This window comes from Equus quagga, chromosome 2 (assembly GCF_021613505.1).
Source record: "Equus quagga isolate Etosha38 chromosome 2, UCLA_HA_Equagga_1.0, whole genome shotgun sequence".
In the NCBI taxonomy this organism is placed as follows: Eukaryota; Metazoa; Chordata; class Mammalia; order Perissodactyla; family Equidae; genus Equus; species Equus quagga.
Genome location: NC_060268.1, coordinates 93,405,750 through 93,412,119, shown reverse-complemented (window position 1 = coordinate 93,412,119; position 6,370 = coordinate 93,405,750).

Below are 6,370 nucleotides of genomic sequence, written 5' to 3'. Positions count from 1 at the left end.
CCCCCTGAGCCCGGAGCTGCCCCGCGTCGGGCCGGGGAGGCCGCCGAGCAAGGAGGGCGAGCTAGGCGCCCCTTCGTGGAGGCCCGGGACCCCAGCTTCCCGCCAGCCCTCCCTCCCTGCTCCCATCCGCCCTGCAGACGCCAAAGTCCCCAAGGAGAGGCGCGGAGCGGTGAGGCGAAGCCCCGAGGGGGACAAAGCTGCTTGGAGCTGGGGCTAGGTCCGGTGCGACAGGCTGACTGCCCCTCGCCTTGCCGGGGGCTGCTGGTCCAGCACTTAGGCAAACCCACACGCCTCCATTAGTGACCTCAGTCCCTAGGAGGCCAGAACGCCTCTGGATATGTGTCTTGTGTTCCCCTCCATTATCGAACCTATATAGATTATGGGCTCAATGAAACTTCTAGAATAATTGAACCTTCTTCTCCACCCCTTCAGCCTCCATTTCCCAGCACCTGAGGGGGAAGTGGGCTGAGCCCTAATGCCCAGAAAAACAATTCAGTCATTCAGCAATTTCTGAGAGCAAGGTTCTAAGCACCGCGTGAACCTGGTTCTAAATATTGGGAGTGACCACAGTCTGTTTATCCATCCTTTCTTCTCCTGGATCCCTGAGAGCATCCAGAAAGTGCTTGGCGCTGGATGGCTGTAATCATTAGAAAGCTGGAGCAAAGGAGTACTTCTGTTCTGGAAGATGCACCCACATCCCCACTCCTTTTGGAAATAGATCTTCCCCTGCTCTCACTGTGTGGGTCCAATGGCAACTGTCTTTTTCCTACATGATCCCGCCCTGGGCCTCAGTTGGCTGGCATCTGACTCAAGCCAGGTTATTATTGCCAGTACCCATGTCCCTAACCACAGCGGTAGGCATCAGACCTGAGTTGTGCCAATCAAAGTTCTTCACCAAAATGTTTTTCATGGGAGTTGGGAAAGAAAACCAGTCCCTGGTGGTGCAAAGCTGTGAGCTATGAGGTCCAAGCTTTCAGCAGCCATGGTTCCTGCCGTGCAGAGGAGGCCAGGCTGCAGTGAGGAAGAAGGAAGCTGACACACAAAGAAGCAGAGGCAAGGGGCACAGAGTCCTGATGGCTTTCGGGTGCCCGGTTGCAGGTGTTCCTGACATCCAGCTTTGTCCCTGGCCTTCCTGCTGGTTGGCAGTTCAACCATTTCTTGGACTTTGTATACCAAAAAAGTTCTCCCTTTGCTCAAGCTGCCTCAAATGAGGTTTCTGTTGGTGGAATCTGAGAGTGCTGACCAATACTAAAGTGTTTTCTGCTAGTGGCCCCAAATCTGTCTCCTGACCACATGCCCCATTCATCCTTGTTCCTGGCTCTCTGGAAGTGCACACATTAAAATCTCTCCAGTCATCAACAGGACAGTCCTTCAAATATTGGAAAGCCTGCTTGAAATTTGGTTCATTTGGTTTAAATCATGTGAACTCCCACGTTTCGGGCTAGAGCACATGTGCTAGAGGCAGAGGTCACAGCATCTGTACCTTCAAGAAGCTTAGAGTCTGATACGGGAGACAGGCATATAAGCAAAATACAATGCAGGGTGAATGCACAGATATAAAACTGTGTATAGGGAAGCACAAAAGTATAGAGGAGAGAGTGGTCAGTTCTCCCTGGGGACTTGGTTAGGATAGCTTTACAGAGAAGTAAGGCTGAGAAGGATTTTGAAAATTACATAGGTGCTCACCAAGTAGACTGTTGTGGACAGGGTGGACAGAATATTCCAGATGGAGGGAACTGTATGCATGAAGACGTGGAGGTATGCAACAGCCTGGTATGCACGTCACTCAAGTGTAAAGGAGATGGGCAAGTAGAAAGAGGAGACGAGAACTAGGCAGGGACCAGATCCTGAAGGCCTCGCCTAGTACACTGAGGAACCTCGGCTTCCCTTTTAGGCCATTTCTCATATGACAACGGATATGGCACCACCAGTTACTCTAGTGACTCTCCAGTTTATCAATTTCCTTTTGAAAATGTGACCCCCACCCCCACCCCCACCCCCCCAACAGAGGTCAAACCAGAGCAGCCTACAACTGAATTAGCATCTCTCTGGGTCTGGGCTCCACACATGAGCAGCAACTTTTTTGGCAGCCCAATTATTTCATTGATCCTGAGCCTGTGAGTTTCCAACACGAACCACTGTTCATCTAAGTCTTTCCCACTCCTACTTGTAAAGCCTTTTTTATCCTAAGTGCAAACTTTTACCTTTTTTTTTTTTTCAGTTAAATCTCATCTTCTTAGTCTCACACTCCCTTTCCTTCTTGTCTAAATCTTTTTGAATTCTGCTCCTGTCACGCACTCAGTGTATAATCTATCCTTCCCAGCTTCTTGCTATTTGCCAATTTAACAAGCAGATTTTCATGATGATAGCAGCAGAGCTGAGTCAGGAGTGTCAAGGCACTCCAGGATGGAGAAGTCAAAGAGGTACCATCTCTTTCCTCTCTGAGCTTACAGACTACCAGGAGAGAGAGGACATGTGAGGCAGTATCTAACGAGTATTGGCTAGGAGTGTGGGGACTCGGGTCCTAACTCCGCTCTTCCAGGGCTGCCTGGTGGCATAGAGGTTAAGTTCACATGCTCCGCTTCGGCGGCCCAGGGTTTACCGGTTTGGATCCCAGGAGCAGACCTATGCATTGCTCATCAAGCCATGCCCTGGCAGGCGTTCCACATACAAAACAGAGGAAGATGGGCACAGATATTAGCTCAGGGACAATCTTCCTCAGCAAAAAGAGGAGGATTGGTGGCAGATGTTAGCTCAGGGCTAATCTTCCTCAAAAGCAAGTATTTATCGAGTAACTACTAACTACTACACCCTGGGCATTATGCCAGGTGCTGAGGGTACAGAACTGAACAAGTTACAGTGTCTACCCTTGAGAATCTCTCCCGCCTGAAAGAATGAGAATTACAACAGAATTAAATCCTCTGAGAGAGGCTTGCTCATGGTGCTGAAAGAGCAGATGCTGGCTTTCTGTGTTGGAAGTAACCGTAATACAAAGCAGCCAGTATTTGCTATTAAATATGAGCACTGACAAAGCACTGTAGGCATTTGTTACTGGTGCCAGGATCCCCTCTCCCAGCTGCTTTGAATTTCTTGGGCCCCCAGAGTAAACTGGGTGCTCGTGGTAGGAAAATCGTGGGCTATTGTTAATTAACATACTTAGCTCAGGGTGACAAAGGAAGCTACTCCCTGCCAGAATCTAGCAGGGTCTCCCAGGACAGTATGACCAACTACGTCAGCCCCTCTCCTCAAGGTCTGGGTGAGTGTGAACATGCCTTTTATTTTGACTTAGCTCCATCTCTTTCCTTTCCTCCTCAGCTCTCTGTCTTCCAATGCTAACAAAATTCAAAGGGAACGATCCACCATCCTCTGAAGCACTAGCCAAGGGCATACATTATCCAATATTTATTGGCTATCAGGACACCGTTCCATGTTCCTCACCATCTTCCACCTGGACTTACTGAGTTCAGGCCACCTCACATTGAGTGCCACTGTGCAGCAGGCTCTGGTCCCCTGCCATCATTCTAGGCTAATAGCTCAACCAACACCCTGGCAGCAGGTCCACTGACCTCATCCTCTCAAAGACCTTTGCCCCCACTTCCCTTTAACCACCCAGTCAAATGCCCACTGCTTGAAACTTGTCAGAGGCATTTCTCCATCTCTAAAATGCCATCCTGTTATCCTTCCACCTACCACAGCTGCCCTCAGCTTTAGGGCAATTCCAGACTCCAATTCCCCCCTGAATCATCCACTCAAGAGTTCCTCCCTGGCTTCTTTATCCACCCCCATCCCATCCTATCTACACACAGACACAGTAGAGTGGACAATAACTTCACCTACAGCTACACTTTCCTCAGGGGTCTCGTTTCACTTGCCCCTTGACCTCTACTACGTTTGCCTTGTTGGTTCCTAACCTGGAATCTGGTTCCTAACAGGGGCTTCTTGCCCCAAGGCTGGCCAACATTTCTGGTTTCCAGCCTGAGTCCAATCTCAGGCAGCTTGGCAATCCTTTTATGCTCCCCCAAGCTGACCTTTTCCTTTCCCTACAGCAACTGTTCCAAACAAGGTTCCAACCTCTCCTTTGCCTTCCTCACTGGCAGTAGTCAGCTGTACCTTCAAAATGCAAGGAAAAGTGAAACCGTCAGGCAAGAACTTCAACTTTGAAGGAGGATGGGCTAGCTATATCATCCCTGAGTCACGCTAACCTCTGCTTCAAAATGTATGTTGCTCCCTCCCAAGGCCCTCAAACGTCTGCTCCATCAGCTCTCCTTGTCCTCCCCCGCCGTGCCCCAGGCCCTGCCTCACATCCTATGAGGATGATCAAATGTTTGCTTTTCCCTGAAATGTTTACCCCATCTTTCACTTCCCTTCGCTACCTTCACTTCTCAAAAGAGCTCAAAGGAAACTGGTTACATTATGGAGCAGTAATGGGTTACTAGAGGTGGGTTATAGAGCGCCAACTTCAGCCTCCCCAACAAGGCAGAAGCAGCTGAAGCAGAGGTGAGAGCAAGGCCCTCCCAACCAGAGATGCCTGAGGCCAGTCCCTAGGCGTTATCATGGAGCTCCTGGGGGCCAAAGTCGGTCCCCTGGCCTGGAGCAGGGAGAAGTCTGAGTGGAAGAACAAGTGGCCCCAGCTGCATGGAGGGGAGGAAACAGGGGGCAGGGACCACTCAGCGTTGGCAGGAAGGAGCCTGGGCCATCATGTAGTACCTGCTCCACCTCTAGCCTCGTCCTGCCACTGCGAGGCCTCGGGGCTGTCTAGGACACTCCTGTCTGGGGTCCCCCCAGCCTGTGCATGGACATTTCCAGGGACTGGCAATTTATGCGCTCCTCCAGGGAGCCCTTTCATTTCCAGGAGGATTTTCCTTTTATTGAGTCTAATTCTGATCTGCCCTCTGAGGCCACACAGAGGAAGTCTAGACTCCTATTTGATGTGACAACCCTGCAAAGGTGTGAAAATAGTGATGGTGGAACATCTCTTTTCTTGACAAAACGTCAGGATCCTTCAATAGCTCCTTGAGTGAAATGGCACTGAGAACCCCACACCATGCTGGAGGTCCCCTCTGAACGAGTCCTCTTTGCCATGTTCACCTTAAGCTACCGTGCCATGAACGTCACACTTCACACGTGAGCTCTCCAGGGCAAAGTACAACTACCGTCAACTTCATTCTGGTCGGTAGACTTTCAAGATCTTATTTTGGATTTTTGGCATCTATGTGGACTCAGGCTGAGGCCGCTTTTCCCACAGGCTATGGCACAGGAACTGAGGCCAGAAGTCAGTGAGACCTTCCTTAACGCATCATTGGCTTCCACTCCAGGCTTCGAAGCTCCCCAGACCCATCTCAGTAGAGGTCATTGGTAGCGTGGTAAGTTAAGCAAATGCGTGTCCACCCCTCCAGTTCCCTCTTTCTATTTTTCCTTCTCTTGATTCCATTCATTTTAAAGATTTCAGCCCTGAGTTCAACAAAGCCCTAGATTTCTGCTAGTCCTGCCGTCCCAGGGGAACCGACTGCCTCCTGCTGCAAGCTGACTTTCCTGCCAGCCAATCTGCAGTGCTCTGGCCTGCGTGTCGGACCTCCCTCCAAGAGCTCCCACAGCTCCCAGCTCGGGGTGGCTGAGCCCCTGATTCTGGAGGGTGGAGACTCCAGGTCCTGCTGCTCTGGGATGAGCTGGCCGCTCTGGCACTCCAGGGATTGGAGATGTGGCCGCAGCTGTGCTGGACACCAATTAAAGGATTACTGGCAAAAAGAAGCCACTCCTGATTCTGGTTTGATTGGAAGGGGAATTTGGGACTCAAAGGTAGAGCCGCCCCAGCCAGGGGCCCTCCCCAATCCGCCCACTCTGATTGCACACAGGATTGGAGGGGCCAGGAATTTCTGCCACACATGTAGGCCCTTTCCAGAATAAAGGAATCATTAGATGAGAGGGTGACTCTGTGGTCAAAGGGCAGCAATTAGTTGATCAGACCCAGGACACAGACTCCACATCCTCAGCTAGGCCTGGGGAAGGTCCCTCCCCGCCCAGGCCTCTCCCGGTCTTCTTGCAGGGTGAACCAGTCGCCTTCCTCCCCTTTCAAGTCTTTTTCTAAGGAAACTTTTGTATCTCAGCCAGCCCTCGTTTTCCACAACAGCTACATCTTCTCCTTCTTTTAAAAATGTTAACACCTCCTGGCAACAGCTGCTGCAATTACTGCTCCCCCAAGGGATGCCACTGACAAATCAAGCCACTGCCTCCATTTTCAACCCTGCTAGCACCCACCACACTTCCTCCTCCTGAGCCACTCCTAGTTTCTAACCATCATCGCCCACCCTAACAGTCGAGAGCTGTTTCCACGTTCTAAACTCCTGCCCTGTTCACCCTCTCCTGCCTGCTC